The following is a 21,581-nucleotide window of genomic DNA, read 5'->3' on the forward strand; positions in this document are numbered from 1 at the left end:
CTAAAATGTTTCAAGCCGAATATATACTGAAATGAAATGAAGTTACCTTATGGGATTACCAGGAAGTTGGAGTTCTCGTTAGGAGTTTAATGGCACGAATGGCCTCTGAAGGGATTTCTTTTTGATATGCCAGACTGAAAAATAGGTATTACCTCTTGATGATACTAATACTTTGGGATGAGAATCAGAAAAATATTTCATATGAAATTCAGTATGTTGAAAAATGAATCGCGGGTGGGTTGGCTGAAAAAATCCTGACCAGACTGTGAATAATAGAAAAATTGAAATTTGACGTTTTTAAACATAGCACTCATTTGTTTAATGATCAAAATTTATATCAATTCAAAGTATGAAACGTATAGAATAAGAAACCATCCGTTGGCTATTATTTTTCTGGAATAGCTATTGGTTTGGTGATTTAGGGTTGTCTAGGAAAAATTTTGTCTGAATAACGGTTGTCGAGCTTTATAAAGCAAAATTTTGATGCGAGTGAATATGTGCGACAAAGAGGTCCAAACCAGGTACGATGGAAGAGGATGAAGCAATTACGAATTGAAAAAATCAAGTTTTTGGCTAATTATTTAAACAATGAAAAAAAAAACAAATATAAACAGTTTATTAAAATTTTTCGTTTTTTTTAAATCATTTCGTATTCAAAAAACACTATTTGAAGTACATTAAAATCATTTTTGATGGATATAATGTTGACAAAACTAATGCAAGAGAAATCACAGACATATAGGTTATACTCAAATCGATCATTCATTTGAAGAATACATACATACCTCTAAATATAACTGAAGAACATTTTTAGGAAATAATTAAAATCAAAATAGGTTCTTTAATGCGAAAAAGTGGTCGAAACTATTATTCAGTGAATTAAGGCAGAAAGAGATATAAGCATCTGGATAGTAATTTCCATTGTGTAGTTGATGTAACAATGAAAATTGATATATTATGTCTTTGAAACATTCAAAAATGATGCCAAATGACAATTTCATTCGATAAACCTATTCCCTAGCCGATAAACCTATGAAAGTGAATTATCATTAGACCATTTGGAAGCAAATGTGCAAAAAAGCAAAACAAAGAAGCACAGGTATTTACAAATATTAACTTTAGTCTCTACTGGTTTCACCGTTCAGAATAAAATTGTCAATTTGTATGTCTTTGAAAACACCATACAACTCAGTTACCTTCTACCGAGGATGCAAAGAAATAATATAATAAAACAGGTCGCTGGTAAGTTTAACCAGCGGCGGCTCGTCAGAGGAGGCAAGAGAGGCTTAACCTCCCCATAAAATTTGAGACTATTCATCGCAATAAATTGAAAGATATTGATAAATAATTATGATTATTTTTTTCTAAAAATGCTTGGGTATCATTACTTTACCATTAATTTTCAATATAAATATATAATATGCCCGAAAAAACAGTATCACCCACTACGTAGTACGTACCACACTGTATCCTGCATCAACAAAACTCAAACGCACCGCCCATGAACGAATAACGAATAAACCATCAACATGAAATAATAAATGACATACGCTGCAAGGGAGCCAAGCCTCCGAACGCTTTAAAAAACACAAGCTCCGCAACATACGTCCAGCGACATACGGCACGATTTGTACCTTAAGTTGCAGAAATTATAGCGTTAGTGGAGGCTAGCCTTCAGTTGGTCTCCGTTAGTGTACCACTGTGTATTATAGCAGTGCTTTTTGGTAATACTTTTAATGTGTTTTTTAAAGTGTTTTCTTTCAGTTTCAAGGTGTTTTCAGGTTTTCACTTTTCGGTAAGTTTTTTTTTTCATTTATTATAGATAAGTTGGACGAAATTGAATCTGACGATATAGTCGATTGGTTGCTGGCTGACAATCAATTTCAAGTCTTTATCTTATGTTAATAAATTTTGCATTATTAAAACTCTGGGAAAGCCTCAACCAAATTTGATTTCAATTGAAGCGTCAGATAATCGACAAAATCGAGGATTTAATATTAGTTGGTACGATAAATGCGATTGGTTAACCGGCTCCATTGAACGAAAAAATTTTTTTTGTTGGCCCTGTGTTTTGTTTTCCGTACAAACCACATACCTACCAAACGTGGTCTAAAATAGGATACTCCGATTTAAAAAATTTACCTCGTTCTACAGAAAGACATTTCAAATTTAAGGAGCATATATTTTCGTCTTGTAAATTAAAATTGTTTAGCAAACAAAATATAGCAACAGCTTTATATAGATACAGTTCAAAAAAAGCCATAATTTCTTTTAATAAATAATCAGGTTAGGGAAAATCGGTCGAATTTGAAAAGACTTATCGATATTACGATTTATTTGGGTTCTCAAGAATTAGCTTTTCGCAGACACTATGAAACCGAAGTTTCGATTAATCGCGGTAATTACAAATAATTTTTAATGTTATGGGGCAAATATGATTCACAATGTGGCACTGTTTAAACGGTAGAGTTTTTTCGGGCACCTCAAAAACATCCAAAATGAGTTAATAGACAGTGTGGCATATATGATTAAAGAAAATATAAGCAAGGAGATTGAAAGTGTTTCTTTTTTTGCATGGGAAATTGATGAATGAAACTACCGATATTACCTGTACATCACAACTTTCAATCGTTTTTAGATATGTCAAAGATGGTAATGTGGTGGTAGAACGTTTTATGGGTTTTCATGATGTTTCATCTACGCGCACAGCTTTTTTTCATGATGTTTCATCTACGCTATTTCAATTTTTTAATTCGTACGTGTGACACCTATAATTTTAGGCAAAAGTTAATTGCGCAAACCTATGATGGGGCTGCGGTCATGGCCGGCCATTTAAATGGTTTACAAACTGAAATAAAGTCCATAGCTCCTCATGCACTTTTTACGCATTCTCATGCCCATGCCCCAAATTTAGTATTAAGCAAAGCGTGCAACAACATAAAAGATTGCCGCGTATTTTTTTCAAGTTTGCCTGGATTTTCGGCATCCTTTTCAAAATCCACCAGAAGAAGCCATGTTTTAAATGAAATATGTGGTAGCCGAATGCCAACTTTTGCTGCTACGCGTTGGAATTCTACATCTAGAGCAGTAAGTTCAGTGCATTCAATGACAAATTGATTGATGTCTTTGATTTTATCCTAAACAGTGACGATTTTAAAACTGACGACCAAAGTCTTAGAGAGGCGAGAGGTTTTAAATACATTTTGAATGATCACAAGTTTTGTTTCTTGTTAGAAATATTTAAATTAATAGTTGAACATACCGAGGTTGTTTTTTCTATTCTTCAAAATAAATATTAATAAGCAGATATTAATAAGCAATCATCACCCGAGTCATCAGTCATCACCCGAAGACGATTGTAGATACCAACAATCGAAACGTCGTGAACTAACGTGACTTGGAACCTCTACATTTTTGTATTTTTTTTATTATTTTCTTTTTTTTCATTTCTTTAATTTTTATTTATTCAATTATTATATTTTCACTTGTAGGTTATTTCACTATCATTTCATTTCAGGTTTATTGTTGCTTAATATAATTGTTATTTTCAACTATTCTTTTTTAATTATTCTTTTCTACTTGTTTCAGGGATTTCAAATCATTTTATATAGTAGACAATGGAAGTCCAAACTAGTGAAATTCATCACGAAACATTGTCAATCACCTTCAAACAAAAGATATTAATAACTCAAAACAACGGTTAAACAATTTAACAGAAATTTTGATGAATTTTAGAAATAACGATATATTTTTAAATAATATTTTTGAATCAATTGATTTAATTCTTGAACCGCCGGCGCCGCAAAAAAAGAAAAACCAATTTAGACTTACCCGATTTGGGAGAAAATTGTAAACAGATTTATAATGAAATATTGTACACCTTTTTAATGCAAATCAAAGTTAGATTTGAAGATTTACTTAAATTAAAATACTTGGATTTGTTGTTGTTTGAAAAATTTTCGTCCTATAACAAAGATTTTCTCCAAATACTTCATAACGACTTAATAGAAATTTGATGACTCAAAATATATCAAGTAATATATATCTTCTTTCAATTGAAAAAGAGTATATGAAAGAAGTGACAGGCAACCCCCAATTTTACGACGAAATAATTGACTACTTCGCCAATTTTAAAAATAAAAGAATTCCTCTTATATTTAAAGCAGAGTAGGTAATTCAAATATACAGACTGATTCACGGTGGATAGCACATTAGACGTTTCTGGTGAACCAGACAATGGATCACTTTGAAAATTTAATGGAGGGCATATTCGGACATTCTCTAGCCAACTAAAATATTTTCGACAATGCGGTGTTGCCGCTTCTATTAGAAAGCAGTAGCAAATTTGATTTTTCAAATGGAACACTCTGTATATAATATTATTTTTGGAATCTCCAACAATTGCCCTTCAACTTTTCTTAATATTTTCCTATACCTATCTGTTACCGTTTTCGAAATAAAAATTAATTTCAATTTTTTTCTTCGAAAATCATGACTACTAAAAATGCCGATATCTTTTAGTTAAGAAGTACTATGATATCGAAATTTGGTTTGGAGTTAGGTGATACTTGGACACTTCCCACACGTCAGTCTAATCTCCGTTACTTCAATACAGGGTGGTAAAAAATACAGTTTTTTCGTTTGCTTGAAAAAGTTGCTGAAATTTGATTATTTTAAATGGAACACCCTGTATATTATTGAAAATTCGGAAAGCTGCTGAAATTTGCTTTATTTCTATGTATATCATACCTATACCTAACTAGTCAAGTTTCGGACTTATGAACATTTATTTGTGAAAATGTCCCTTCAGAATGGTATTTCCATTCGGTATTTGGTAAGCAGGCCATGATTACTATTTGACAGTAGCGTTGTGACATTCTCCTAATAATATCGACATTTTCGTCACTTCAGAAGTTGCAAATACCTTCAAAACGATGGAACAAAACTATTCAAACGAAGTTCTTATGAATTTGTTTATTATTTTTGGACAGTGTGACAAAATTATCAGCAGAACATGTAGAAAGTTCAATGAAATGTATCCGAATCTACCGCCAATGAACCTCAAGAAATTTATACGAATTCAGAACAATTTCAATATGTTTGGATAAACTTTAAAAAAGCACCAAGAAACTTGAAATTGGAAATATTGATATGAATAATTATAAAAAAGTAAAACAATCATGTGGAATATTTCAAAATATGTTCGAATCGCTGGCCGTTCACTTCCAAGCACTTTAAAATGCGGGTGTTGACTGCTTTCGTGGTGGCAGATCTGATTTCATTGGGATCCAAATCTTCAAATGTTTGGGCAATCCTTTCTAACAATTCATCTCTCGAACGCACGGGTATTTTGTTAACTTTTTCTTCAAACATTCCCCACAAATAAAAATCTAATGGATTAAGATCAGGTGATCTCGCTGGCCAATTCCATGGTCCCAAGCGCTTCATCCACCGATCGTCAAATAGTCTATCCAGTTCTGCGCTCACTTCTCTTGTGCAATGTGCAGGAGCTCCGTCTAGTTGGTACCAACAGTTTCGATAATCTTCGAGTGGCAGATTATCCACGAAACTGTCTACAGTATTCTCCAAAATATTCAGGTAGCTTCTGGATGTTAATGACTCCTCGTATATCACGTACCTCAATTTGTTGTCCATCAACATGCAGAAGACATTAAAACTAAATTTTTCTTGAAATCCGGCTTCTTTTGTGGCGTGAGGATTTTCACTGGACCAATAATGACGATTTTTTCTATTGAAAATCCCTTCTCTCGAAAATTTCGATTCATCAGTCCAAATAATTTTATTTAAAAAAAGTGGATCTTCTTGAATGCGTGTCAACGACATTTCACAAAATTCTACTCTCTGTTGAGGATCTTGAGGCTTCATTGCTTGAATTTTGGTGAATTTATAATCATGCATTTTATGTCTTCGCAAGATTCTTTGAACCGATGAATATTTTATACCCAAATCTTCTTCAGCACTTCTTATCGATGACTCGGGAAATGCGTGAAAATATGCTAAGACATTAATCTGGTTGTCTTCGAAAGTTACGGGTCGAGGAAAGTTTCTTGGTGCTTTTAAAGTTGATCCAAATGCATTGAAATTGTTCTGAATTCGTATAAATTTCTTGAGGTTCATTGGCGGTAGATTCGGATACATTTCATTGAACTTTCTACATGTTCTGCTGATAATTTTGTCACACTGTCCAAAAATAATAAACAAATTCACAAGAACTTCGTTTGAATAGTTTTGTTCCATCGTTTTGAAGGTATTTGCAACTTCTGAAGTGACGAAAATGTCGATATTATTAGGAGAATGTCACAACGCTACTGTCAAATAGTAATCATGGCCTGTTTACCAAATACCGAATGGAAATACCATTCTGAAGGGACATTTTCACAAATAAATGTTCATAAGTCCGAAACTTGACTAGTTAGGTATAGGTATAATATACATAGAAAGAAAGCAAATTTCAGCAGCTTCCCGAATTTTCAATAATATACAGGGTGTTCCGTTTAAAATAATCAAATTTCAGCAACTTTTCAAGCAAACGAAAAAATTGTATTTTTTTACCACCCTGTATTGAAGTAACGGAGATTAGGCTGACGTGTGGGAAGTGTCCAAGTATCACCTAACTCCAAACCAAATTTCGATATCATAGTACTTCTCAACTAAAAGATATCGGCATTTTTAGAAGTCATGATTTTCGAAGAAAAAAATTGAAATTAATTTTTATTTCGAAAACGGTAACAGATAGGTATAGGGAAATATCAAGAAATGTTGTCGGGCAATTGTTGGAGATTCCAAAAATAATATTATATACAGAGTGTTCCATTTGAAAAATCAAAGTTGCTACTGCTTTCTAATAGAAGCGGCAACACCGCATTGTCGAAAATATTTTAGTTGGCTAGAGAATGTCCGAATATGCCCTCCATTAAATTTTCAAAGTGATCCGTTGTCTGGTTCACCAGAAACGTCTAATGTGCCATCCACCGTGAATCAGCCTGTATTATATACATATTTTATACTATATGATGTATATAAAAATGTATTTTATTTATTTAAGTTAAGCACTTAACCAAATATATTACCAAATATTAGAATTATGTTAAATCTATTACAGTTGTAACTCAAGCAAAGAATTTCATTTTTATGTTTTTATTTTTATTTTGTAATTTGTTTTTTTGAGTTTTTGTTCGTCTTGGTTAAGAACGAATGTTATGTTTACTTTTAGTTTCTTTTTTTATTTTTTCCTTCATATCCAAAATTACGAAATACACCTTTCAATTCACCTTTCAAAATGCGGGACCCTCGCAGACTATATTGAACTTGAATGACCGCCGATTAAAAGTAGTTTGCGGGTGAATTCACTTAAACAAACCAGATTTAACTATCCTTCCTACCCCATCCTTCCTTTCCTTTCCTGGCAAGACACGACTCTCACCTCCCCGTTGGTTCTTGCTGGACAATTAAATTTACTTTTGGACCTGTTTTTATAAGCATAATAAACTACTTGTGCTTATAAAATATTTGTAGCAATTTTTAACATAACTGTTATATTAGAAGAGAAAGGTATTATTTATTGATTGAGAAGAGTTCATTTATATTAAATAACTCAAAGACAACCCTTTTTCCTTGTTTTTGTTTTTTTAATGGTCAGTTTTATACTTATAATTTTCGGCAATACACAATTTTTGTTTGCGATTATGCAAATATTACGTATTTTGCTTTAAATAGGTGCGGTAACCCAAAAAATGTTCGCGCCTCAGGCGGGCTTTTCTGTGTGTATATAGTCTTTATGACTTTAGCCTTCCCTGTTCTCCAATGCACGAGCCTTCACTGAGTTTAACAATAGGAATATTATGCCCTAATATCTATTTCCTGAAGAATGGGGTTGACAAAAGCTAATTAAAACAATATGTAGCAACCTGGAGCTGTATACTAAACATTTTTCTTTGAATGCATATCTTTCTCGAATGAATAATGGACTGAAGTTCAATTTACATGTATATCTTCGATTTCTTCAAGATACTTTAGTTTCATCGTTATTACGAGTATATTCATCGTTTAACTTTGGTGTTGTTGAGAAATGAATATCCAATGTACTTCTGCTATTCAAATTGATATATATGAAGAATGTTTGCAAAAAAGCCCCGTAAAACTGCATTACAAATATGAACATCACCATGAACAACAATATCAAACTATTTGTATAAATAACTTTCGCTTCAAAAGGTTTTCGATTTTTAATGAAATATAAAAAACAAAAAGTTGGAAACAAAAGTCATCAAAATCGGAGATGTTCCTGAAAAATTTCGAAATTTGTCTATTCAAAGTATCCTTAGACGCGACAAATACTGAAAAAAAATAGTTTCAATCACCATTTTTCGTGATTCTCAAGAAACAAAGGCACACGTATTGCCACATAAAACTAGCAACTCAAAATGTCAAATAGTGTGAATCCAGGATTCCCATGATTACATTTACGAATTGTGTATACAAATATAAGTTGTATGTATTCCGGGACCTTGGGAATTGCGGATTGAAGTGCGTGGGAATTCACGAGAACACGCGGTTTGTCAATTTCCAGATGGATCTTCGAGGTGCATGAATAAACCAATATTCGTTTGACATTGAGAACTCGTTTGACAAAGTGAATAATCTGTACTATGCATAATTGTTATGTTTTTCCCAATGCAAATCGCTTTTTCGCAACAACAAATCTTAGTAGTCAAATAAATGAGTGAACTGGAGGTGTCACATAGACAACTAAAGATCAAACATTTTTTGTAAGAAATTAAATTAACTACACACAAAGTCATGAAATTTTTCTAGAGCATTTCAATGTTAGGACAGAAAAGCTATTTTCATCGTCATTAATACCACAAAGTCTGGAAATTTCATCAAGAAATTTAAATTTTTCAACAAGTGGTTTTATTCATTGCTTTGAGCAATACCAAACAAGTTTAAGGTAAAAAAAAGTATATTCATTTGATGAAATATTGAGATCGAGTGGTATTCTTGAAGATTATCTCCTGGAATATTCTTAGCTGAATGCATCAATACAAGACCAAAATATCAATTCTCAAATTGAATAAATTTTATTACCTGAATAAAGAGGAATTTCAACAAGAACATTCGTTCCTTCGGAAGTATAATTATTGAAGACACAATGTTCAAATATAATATGATCAGAGTACGTAAATGAATAAACCAGTATTTTCCAACAATAGGATTTCATTGTTAAAATCATATCGTGCCTTGAAAAGACCGCAGGTCCGGTACCCGACCTACTTGCTCGATTAGATGCAACACAATTTCGTCGCGTATTACTTTCGATTTCATTGAAATTCAGAATTGAGAATGTCTTATTATATAAGTAAGTTTTAATTATGATCTTGGAATTTCTGGATATCATATATAAATCATTGGTATTCAAGGTGTATTCTGAATTGAAGAATTGTTGTTTTATTTTCGTCAGGTTATATGAATCAGTGAAGTGTGGCAATTCGTTTTTACATTTCGGTCTCTTGAATCTGCTCAGTGTAATGGTAAGTTATATTCGATTTACCTATTCATTTGAGTGGTCTTAGCAGAGTTAGGGTGTAGTCACTATAATAATCATAATATCAAATTGTACCTGTGAATTTCTGTAGAAGCATTTATGCATGGTTTTAATATAAGTCACAATTATGTTTGAATATTTGATTCCATCGGGTCAATTTGATTCGAAAGGTGAAATAACTAGTTCCTGAGAGTCATGTATGATTGAAAATAATGACACCTAGATTTCATTGCTGTCAGTTTCATCGCTGTTTGGAACAAGCGTTTACAATGTCTACAATGTTTATTCATGCAATATTTCAATCACAAAAACAGAGCACACACAAACAGGCGATTGTTCAATTGCTACAACGTTCGATTTTGCTGTAGAACCAATTGTTATTTTCGAAAACTACACCTCACTAGGTGAGGTGAGGTGTAGTTTTTCAAATTACTATGGATCTTCATCAAATAACGGTCGAATCAATCAGAAAAAAAGACGCAATTGTTGTTGCTAAAATAAAACACAAATGGAAAATGATTTAAAAGTCTTAAATTCGTCTTGCCTGTATCAACATGACGCTATCGAAGAATGTATAGAAGCAGTTAAATTACTCCCTGTGTTGTATTATACAAAAATATGCAGATGAAAATCTTCCAAAAATATTCACAAAACTGAAAGTGAAGGTGATGAGAGTGATTCTCACTGTCACCACCTTTATTTTCAGGCTTTCATTTTCGGGTCCAACAGTTGTTGAATCATAAATTTGTCTATTAAGCAGTTGTGTTTGACCACGTTAAACTTCACCTTGAAATCGTACCTACTCACATAACGTCTGTTGGTCCCAACATGTACTTCAGTGAGATCAAATTCGAAATCATTATACCTAGACACAAATTTACAGATTTTATGTTAGTCATCTGGTGAATACTGGAGGCACTGATTGATGTTTCTTTCATTACATGTACGGGTAATGATTTATGAATGAATTAACAACTTCTAGAGCAGTTGTTAAACGTAGAAATTACTCCTATGATTCCCACACAGGCGAGTCATTGTATTTTCTGCAACTTCCATTTATTACCGCCCTATCAGTGTGACATAAGTCACCATAGGTTTGATGGTCTTTTGATATGACCAGTAGTAGATTATTTCTGATTTCAAACTCCAGTTCTAGTTGTAACTCTAGTTCATATCAAGGTTACCGCTGTAGCTTTAGAGAGAATACGGTTTAGATGAGCTATCCAATTCAGTTTTTGGTCAATAATAATACTCAAATTTTCCATTTAAAAAAAATGAAAACTGAATTCAATTTGAAGTCGTCTCTTATCGAATAAAACCAGTACTGTCATTGAAACCTTCCTTTCCATTTACATTTGTATTGAGTTTTATGACAAAAATCGTTTTACCATGTATCATACACTCTTTACCTCGTAGTTTGTAGATTAAGCTTGCAATATCTTAATGCACTTACAGTTTTATTTATGTTTTGTTTTTGATATTTTGAAATGAGTAGGTTTTTCCTCTGCAAGATAGAGCCACCATGCCCATTTTCATATTTATTTGTTATTGTAATACATACAACAGGCTAAGGCCCAATAATAGGAGTATACATTGATAGAGCAGGAAACTATTTCTAGATAAATGGAAGTATAAGTGAACATTTTGATATTCAATTAGGAACTAATCTATACAAATGACTTATAAATTGATCTATACAAATGACTTATAAATTGATATGGGGTTGAAATAAATAAATTTATAGAGTATTTATTGATACTTCGAGGTTATTGGACTGTAGAAATGGTACCGAGAATTGAGTACATTATTGCGGAATGTGACATTTGATCTGGACGTATATCGAGGGACCTTAAAATTAATTTGTGACAACAGAGTTGGTGAATCCGTGGCACCATTGACCAGTTTATAGATGAAAATGAAATCAAATTGATGGATGTAGCCGTTACTACGTGGTAGGAAATCATAATGAAGAAAAGAGAAATGAAACTTTCTATGTTCTTCACCACTTTTATTTGTATCTTAGTGCAGTTTCGTCCTATACGGACATTTTCAAACTTATACAATGAACTTTATTGTATATACAATAAACGATTGTATAGGACGAAACTGCAGTAACGTTAGTTACAAATAAAAGTGGTGAAGAATATAGAAAGATAATGAGATCGGCAATTTCTTGTCTTTTTCTCAATGTTACAAAATTAAATTTATTCAGACGACAAATGTATTCATAATTTCTAACAGGATAGTTTCCTTGTTTCTTATAATAAACAAACGTGGGGAATTTCTTGTGAATACCTTCCAAAGCATTAATGTTTGATGTGGATTCCAATCAGAACTTCAATAGCTTACTAGACTAAACCGATCAACCGACCAAAAACCAAACTATATAGTAAACCGACCGAATACATTTAAATTATCTAAACTCTCTGCAATTTCTTATTACAAATACCAGCGACTTGGAAACTTTCTGATTAGTATTTTTATTGTGCGCATTAGATGCGAATCAGATTCCTGAAGTATCATTAACTTGTGGTAAGCCGATATTATCAATTGAATAATTGAATTGGAACGGATTCAATATTTGAGTATGGGTCATTATTTTACATTTTCCAACATTGAGAAAGCGTTTGTTCTCAATACACCACTTTTGGAGTGAGTTCAAATCTCTCTGGAGCAGCATAAAATCAGATGAATCACCTATTTTTCTGAAATCTTCAGCAACTTTGTTGATTGTATTGAAGTGTATATGTCATCTATAAAAAATAAAAATAACAACGGCCCCAAATTAGATCTTTTGATGATCACCAACGCTTCGTTGTTAGGCTCTGGATTGGGTTTATTGAAATTTCGGAAACTCACAAATTAACGTTAACATCATTAGGAAGGTATAATTCGAGGTCGTGTCGACGTTTGGTAAATCTTTCAAAGTGAAAATCAAAATAAATCTTATTAATATGTTTTAATTCAATTCATTAATTATTTATCTATTCAATTTTGTAAAACGAATGTCTTGAGTTTTTCTGCATGGACAGTAATTTACTCACCAGCCTTCAACTGAATAGAAAATCTTGACTTTTCCATTTTTACCTCAGTTTAAGTACCTATGTTAGAATGAGTCCCAACATGACCTCATCATGTTTTGATACCTTCAAGACGGCATTGTAGAGCACTGATTGCGGATTTGCGGTATTTTTTTTCATACAATACACATTATATTTCTCAGCACATACACTTCCAAAAAAGAAAACTACCTGTAACATCAGTAGCAAGTCACTTAAAAATAATATCGTGACAAATGGAGAAAACAGTGGGAGAACCGAAAATACATCAATACATCACCGCCGGAGGTGAAGAAAATGGTAGCGGCCGGCAATCAAGCCCACACAGAAACGCCCTGATGTGTGAAAGGGTCAATTTATCAACGTGCCTCCTAAGCTTGGTAAAATGAATCCCTTGTTAGAACAATTCCAGTCTGATTATTCCTTCAGTATCCCATTTCCTTTCTTTGCAGAGAAAATCCGAACAAATTTCCAGTTTGTTCCGGAAGAGATATTCGTATCGCCAGATTGAAAATAATCAATGTCTAGTTCCCTTTGCAATCCTTCTCGCCATTTGTGAAATTGAATGATTGGAAAGAATGGTTATTTCCAGAAACATGTATTGGCCCCGATACCAAACTGTGAATTAAGCTCTTCATTTGAATATTTTCATTTATATTGTTATAAAATATTGTTGAGAATGATAAATATATTTGAAAAGGAAAGTTTTTGGCCTTCTACATCTTGATACAAAAAATGTGAGAATCTTTCGAAGAAAGGAAGGAAGCAATCAGTTTCAAAAATTAACTCTACACAAAGATGTGTAGATCATGCACTGAAGTAACTTTCAGACACGAACTGGAAGAAAAAGCTCTTTCGAAACAAATACTTTTATATGAACGCTGAATTATACGAAAAATACTTTTCTCGATTCCGTTTGTATTCCAAACATTCGTAATGGGATCGAATCAGATATCATTCACAGGATTCCTACACAATATAATTAATGAAAGAAGTAACACTTCACTTACATGTAACACTTGTCATCCTAGCCAATGCAGGAGACGCATTGGCTAGAAGAGTCACACAGCGTCTCCTGAAACAGTGACCTGTGTAAAAATATGTCTGTTTAAAATATGTTTTTCCGTTAATCAGCTCTTATATTCAGCTCTTATACATGCCTTTTCCAAGCTATTTTGCAATCAAGCTGGGAATTTCTCCTATTTTATTTATCCCCACATTTTGGTTGATGAGCTTCAAGTTAAGTGATCTTGTGGTAGCCAACTTTGAATGCAAGTTTATCAAAGAATACTATGTCTATAATACAGCACTCAACATTCTTCTAACTTCCCAATATGACGTAAGGGACAACTTCAAGTTCAATTCTTCATGTTGTAAATATAACTTCAGCTCCAATTTCCCTCTGTTATTCAACATTTTATTTCAGACTGAACGAACGTAAAAAATATTTCTAATGTAGAAGCATACCATTTCTCATAATCCACTCTGTACCTAGCGTTCCAAGTGTTCCAACCTATTATTATGCTAAAAAAATTAAGCATTATCCACCATGGTTCACTTCAGAAACCATTAATGATATTAATGGATGAACGTAAAAAATGTTTGTAATGTAGATGAAGATTTCGATGAAAGTGTTCCCACATACTATCATTCTGAAAAAATTAAGCACTATCCACCATGGTTCACTTCAGAAATCATAAATGATATTAATTTAAGAAATTCCGCACGTAAAAACTACAAGAGCTTCAAAACTAATAATTATTTTCAAACATTCAAGAATTTCAGAGTAAATATTACCTACACGTAAGATCACAACCGCATATGCCCCCTATGTGCAAAAAATGGAAAGGCAGGTCACAGGCAATCCAAATACATTTTGGAATTTTATCAATTGCAAGAAAAAGAAATCGAGAATTCCCGATTGTATGCAATATAATGACTCTACTCTTGATTCTTCTCAGTCAATCGTGGATGGATTACTATTCTCAATAACTTTGTATACAATAAACTCAATAGACTTCTTGACCTGGTATTTTTTAATGGAGAGTGTCATGTGGAGAAATCAATGGATCCTTTCGTAGTCGAAGATCAGCATCATCCTGCCTTGGATATTACTTGTGTACTTGAAACGAAGGCTAACTACAAAAATAAACTGCATTCCTGTTTCCAGAATAATTATAATTTCAAAAGAACCAACTATCCATAACTGTATAGTCAAATATCTCATATTGACTGGACCTTCTTGGAAGTTCTTGATGACTCAGAAGATTCATCCACATATTCCTATGGAAAACTTTATAATTTTTTTGATCGCTGGTGTCCCAAGTATACAGTTGAATCCAAAAATAAATATCCTCCGTGGTATAATAGAAGCATTATTAGAGATTTGCCGGCGAAAAGCAGAATCTGGCGCAAATACAAGCGTGAATGTAATCTGCAGGCCCTTGAAGATTTCAAACATCTTCGAACAAAAATAAAGCATGATGTTGATGTGGCATATAAAAAATTCTAAGGTGAAACGAGTTAGCTCCAAAAATATCACAAGTACTGAATTTTGAAGGTCAATTGCTGGAGGGGCCCTCAAACAATCGTATACCGCTTCTTCTCCTTTTCAACCAAACTTGATATTGATAATAATCACTTTCTTGATATATCAAGCTCCAGTGAAAACGAAGTATATGAGGCACTAAGGTCGCTCAAGCCTAAAAAGACCACTGGTCCAGATGACATTCCAGCTTTCATTTTAAAAGATTGTGCACTTGTGCTTGCTCGTCCTCTATCTATACTAATTGATATCTGCTTAAGATCGGCTACAATACCAAGGATCTGGAAATCATCAAAAGTCTGTCCCATTTTCAAGAAAGGAGATAGACGAGATATTTCAAATTATCGGCCTATCTCTATTATTTGCAACTTTGCAAAGGTTTTTGAGATTCTGTTGGAGCGAGTTATATATCGGCATGTTAGTTGCAATATAAGTATAAATCAACACGGTTTTATGAAAAATCGTTCAACGGTCACCAATCTGCTGACTGTTACCCAACATACTACGGAATATATTGACAATAGGGCCCAAACTGATGTTATTTACACAGACTTTTCTAAGGCCTTCGACAGGCTTGACCATGGCATTCTACTGAACAAACTAGTAGCCTTTGGATTATCTCCTTCCTTAATCGCACTCTTTCAGTCCTATCTACGGAATCGAGAACAATATGTTCAATGGTTTCAAATCTACCGAATATAGTGCTTCTTCCGGTGTCCACAAGGTTCAAATCTGGGACCGTTGCTCTTCAATATATTCATTAATGATATTGCAGATGTTATAGATGTGTATTTCCTTTTATATGCCGATGATCTAAAACTATACTGCCTCGTTGAGAAAATAGATGATTGTGTGAACCTCTCAGCAAACGTAGGACGGGTTGTTATCGAAATAACTTGTCACTGAACCCGGATAAATGTAAGGTCATGTCCTACAGTTTGAAAACGAATATCTTGATCTTTGATTATTCTGGTGAGACCAGAAACATTTACTGATCTTGGCGTCACATTTGACACTGGACTATCATTTAATAGGCATATCGAAAATATTGTAACCTCCTCCTGTCGTTTGTACGGATTAATTGCACGTAACAGTAGTGATTTCAAAGAAACTTCGACCTTAAAAACTTTATTCTATGCTTTCATAAGATCAAAGTTAGAATACGCGTCAGTTGTGTGGAGCCCCTTTTATCAATACCACATTGATAGAATAGAAGCAATTCAACGACGATTTTTAAAACTGCTAAGCCTGAAAACCGATGACATTTATCCTCCAATAGCCACTCTGAATTGCTACAAAAGCATAACTTTTGCAGTTTCAAAAAAAGGCGTGAATATTATAGTGTTGCACTAACCTATGAAATTATCAAAAGCATAGTTGACTGCCCAACAATACTGGAAAAGTTTAATATTTGCATTCCTAGAATCTGTTCCAGACACCCGAGTACTTTCTATATAAAAACATCTTGCACAAATGTTCTGGAGAATTCTCCGATACATACCATGTGTAAAGTGACAAATCCTGTTAGCGATAATTTAGATATATTTAGTTGCAAATTGTCAAATATAAAATCCCTAATTTTAAAATAATTTTTTTGTCACCTTTAATAAATATAAAATGTGTAGTCTTAATAGTCACTGGTTTGTATTGTTTGTAGTGTTTGTAGACTTTACAGTCACTTGTTTGTGATGTATTTATTACACTCTGTTATTTCCTGCTCTGTAATTGGGCTATGTCATGTAGAGTATTGTATTACAAATGAATAAATAAAATAATAAATAAAGATATAATAAGAGCTTCTAAAAAACTCAAAGATAAACAACTTGCCAAGAACAAAAATATGTCCCGTATTCAAATCTGGCAACAGATCATTCGTATCCAACTGCAGGTCAGTGGCTATATTATGCAATTTTGGAAAACTCTTTGAAAGCATTATATATGATCAAATATATAACGATATTAGAATGACAATAACACCAAATCAGCATAGATTCAATTCCAAAAGAGCTACCGTAACAAACCTCACGAGTATAACTGAATAGATTACTTGTAATCTCGATTCAACAGAACAAGTTGATGTCATTTATACTGATATAAAAAATCTTACGATCAGATTGACCACTTTCTACTTTTGAAAAAACTACAAAGAATTGGATTCTCTACTTCTTTAATAGGACTGCTCAAATCTTATCTGTTGTCAGATCGCATTCAGATTGTCGAATATGGGGGGATACAGTCGAGCCATTATATTTCTACTTCAGGGGTGCCCCAGGGGTCTAATCTGGGGCCACTCTTATTCTTAATTTTCATAAATTACATTTCGGTAAGGATCGCATGCCCTCATTTAATTTTCGCAGATGGCTTGAAGACTTATTCAGTATTGAGTCCATAGATGACTGCTATCATTTATAGAACTCGCTAAATGAAGTTCAATTCTGGTGTAGTGAGAACATACTTCAACTGAATGTAGATGAATGTAAAGTACTGTCTCTCTACAGAAAACTTCATCCAGTAATTTTCGAATATTCCACAAATAACACGGCTCTCGAAAACGGTGACACATTTAAACATTTAGAGGTGGTGTTTCATCGAAGGCTTACATTTGATCAGATAGTATCGCCGGCATTAAAGCTATTGGGATATTTCTCCAGAAACTGGGGTATCTTTTAAAATGTTAATACGCTCAAATTATTGTATATCACTTTCATAAGAAGTAAGGTAGATTATGCATCGTTAATTTGGTCTCCATTATATCAAAATTCCGTTCAGCGATAAGTGCTTGAAATTCATGTTTTTAAGTGGAATGTAAAGTACTGTAAAGTATCTAGCTAGAGGCACAGACCAGAATATTTTATCGAACACTTAGAAGCCCTAGCAGATAGAAGAAAATGCACCGCATTTATGTTTTTAGTTAAACTTTTGAATAACGAAATTGATTGTGGTGACTTGTTAAGACAAATTTAGTTTCTTGTACCTAGATCATAATCCAGGCATATGATTACTTTCTACAATAGGAATCCTAGGAATATTTCAGAAATAATATGTTACTTTTTGTATGAGGCGGCAGTAGTGCTCTATACTTGCGGTATATCTCAAAATAATCAGAGTTTGAGACAGTAAACGTTCTGTTTAAAAAATCTGTTTAAAATCGGTTTTTCCGTTAACCAGCTGTCGCACCCCTACGAACAACAACCCTCAGAAGTCGAAACTTGTGCGAGCTAAGGATTAACGAGGTCTTACCTTTTAACGTGTGATTCCTAACACGGGTTGGACGATAGCAAGTGAAGATCGATCGTTCAGACTAGGGCTTGAACCACTGACCAACACGGCAGTCGATTCGAGTAAGTGAACAAAGCACCCACGCCGAACCGCTTGGCTATCGACCGACCGAATAGATCCGCAATAGATCCTCGTATCAGGTATTTTCACAATCAATATAGATCTAGCATATTCAATGATATGAATTATATGAAGTTATAGGTAATAATTCTTCACAGCGACAAGCAGTGCTGATACCCAAAATTAAGACAACCTACAAAATATATTGAAATTACTACTATCTTACAAAATTTTGCTTATATCTGTACCTTAAAAAGTAAATTTGTTTCGTTATCAACATCTTGAATAAATGTATTGATATCATCCCTTGATAAAACTTTAGATTTATTTCCTCGGTATCCGACGCTTCTGTTCTTAATGAGCGGGACCAACTATGAAAACTTCCTTATATCAATATTTTCAATATATTTCATTCAATGTACTTTTCAACATTGAATAAACACAACATAACGTAGTAGGTTTTGAAATTTTAAATTTTTTCCTCAAAACAGCATACAAGCACATTCTCAGAAACCTTTTTTCATGTTTCTTTTCGAACCATACACGAAATTTGTCATATGTTTTCTCATATACTAACTTGGATTTGGCCGGTAATATAAAAATCTGCAAAGTAAAAAAAAAGAAACATACCCCTAAACGAACAACTCGATTTATGTAGGTCTATTATCTTGAATTTATGAATTTAACAACACCGAGAATTGTCAGGGTGGAATTTTAAGTTGGCATCATGATTCGCCCAACTACCTTTCTCTCTCATACATGCCCTTGCAGCATACCTGAAAATTCTAATGAAACCGATATTTCAAAATATCAGATTTGAGTTTTATACTTGATAATGAGGTCAAACCCGAAACTGGTCGTATAAATAAAATCTACCAGTGGTATTTAGACAAAAGTGTTTTTATTAATTTTATTTATGTGATCATGAAACAATTCATCAATCACACTTCATAAAAAATTAATGGAAGGGAAAAGCAGAGTTGTATTACCTTCGAAAACAAATATTTTTTCACCTGGAGCTTCCCTATTGAATTGATTTATTTTTTCACTGGTGAACGTCGACGATTTCTTCGGCTTATAACCATTAGATTTGCGTTTAGAGAGGCACGTAATTTGGAATATTTGCTGATGTCCACATTTGTCTTGATATTCAGGGTACTTCTCAGCATTGAGTAAATTGTCCATAATGACGATCGTTTCAAAGTTTTTGCTAAATCTTCGAAATAAACGAGAAGAACGTTTTCGGTAAACGAAGTTGTTTTTCTTCTCTCTTCAACTCATGAAATTTTCGAAATTATATTTGTATTTTTCTCTTGATTTTGCTATAAGCAAATTATTCATCGCAATATTTGCTTGGTCGGTAATATCTGGTGGGGTAGCATAAATTTCATGATCGTTATCACTCATTTTGAATTTTTACGAGATACTGAATGACAGCCCATAATTAAAACAAATGATTGTTGATACACGAATATAACTAGATTCATTACCAACCCACAAACTGTTGAACAATAAATTCACTGAATAGATATATGATATTTATTTCGGTGTTACAGAGAATTTTGAGAGAAAATCCACGGAGTTTGTCTTTTGTACAATTGAATGTATTCATGAGATCATATTTATCAGAGTAAATGTTACATATCTCATCATTTTTATAAATTTCTTGATTTAGAATACCCGTGTATTCTAAATGAGCCATTACCTACCTGGTGTCAAACGCGTAATGATTAGTTTAAAATGGAGGGAGTAGAAAAAGTATTATTTTGGACTTATTTTTTTCAGACAGGAAAAATTTTTAATACGATTTTACTGAAAAAGTTTAATCATATTTTCAAGACAACAGTCGTTTGAAAGCGATAACTTATCGGGACAAAAATCACGTCAAGATGTATTGGAAGTATTCATTTTTAATACATTTCAGACGATGTAAATTCACATTTACAGTTGTACAAAAAATGTTGTTTGTATTTCGTGTATAAAATTCGTGTTTTTGTGGCACATTCGAGATAATTTTTGGGAAAGAATTAATATTCTCATGTGCCATTAAAAAAACATTCATTTCATGCACCTAATACAAAATAGTTATTTTACGCACCTAATACGAAAATAACTATTTACCTACCTATCAGTTTCGCACGAAAAATATTACTCTCAAACATTCAGTTGTTCCGATCAGCTGTCTATCGGTTGATAAGAGCAATCATCGTTAAAATTTGTTGTTGTCTACAGTGACAAAAAATCTCGCCCCCGGGTGGGCTCGAACCACCAACCTTTCGGTTAACAGCCGAACGCGCTAGCCGATTGCGCCACGGAGGCTCATGTTCCTCAAAGGGCGTATTCACCAAAAATGAGAACACGAGCGAGCATTAGTGTATGTTTGCTCGTGTTCGCTCATATTCGCTCGACATAATTGACTTCTCGTCCACACCAGAGCGAATATCTTCAAGTTCGTAGTGGTAGTTGATCCATCTACTTTGTGCGAGCAGTGCGTGCGCGGTAAATAGGTATGTCTGACCATCAAAAATTATTGTTTCTGAACGCGAACAAGCATACGTTCGCTCGCTAGCCCGTACTCACCAGACGAGTACTGATGCAGAATTCTCGTTCACTCTTGTTCGCTCTTATTCGCTCGTGCTCGCTTTTTTGGTGAATACGCACCTTAACTCTTGCCAATAATGAAACAGGAAAAAATAAATTTGAATCAATTTATAAATTTCAAAATGAAACCATTGCATGAAATTTTCAATAAAATATAAGTTATATTGGCAATATTGTGAAATTTTATTAAATATTATTTTCAGCAGGATGGTACACCGGGACATAACCATCAAAATTTGACAACATTTTTAAATGATCATTTTCAATAGAAGCGGATTGAAACAGTCAAGTTTAGTGATTGGAACTAACCCAGTTAACACATGATATCACTTGGAGATCTATAAAAGGACCATTTCTGATCCATATGAAACGGGCCTGCAATCTCTCCACTGGCATTTACTTGAATATTACTTGAGTTCTATCCCAACACCAAACCGTTATTTTCAACACCTCGACACGTGTTTCAATCACC

At 33.4% G+C, this 21,581-nt stretch overlaps 1 protein-coding gene and 1 non-coding gene across 12 annotated transcripts in view; both read right to left on the reverse strand.

Moving 5' to 3' along the window:
- The window catches only part of CaMKII (Calcium/calmodulin-dependent protein kinase II), a 330,306-nt gene that overhangs the window by 234,701 nt on the left and 74,024 nt on the right, over positions 1-21,581 (reverse strand). The gene's annotated exons all lie outside the window — the stretch shown is intronic.
- TRNAN-GUU (transfer RNA asparagine (anticodon GUU)) lies at positions 20,754-20,827 on the reverse strand. Its single transcript has one exon. It is a non-coding gene; the product is annotated as a tRNA-Asn (tRNA).

Source organism: Leptinotarsa decemlineata, unplaced genomic scaffold, assembly GCF_025532065.1.
Source record: "Leptinotarsa decemlineata unplaced genomic scaffold, Ldec_3_MD MMD2_P_RNA_scaffold_11, whole genome shotgun sequence".
NCBI lineage: Eukaryota > Metazoa > Arthropoda > Insecta > Coleoptera > Chrysomelidae > Leptinotarsa > Leptinotarsa decemlineata.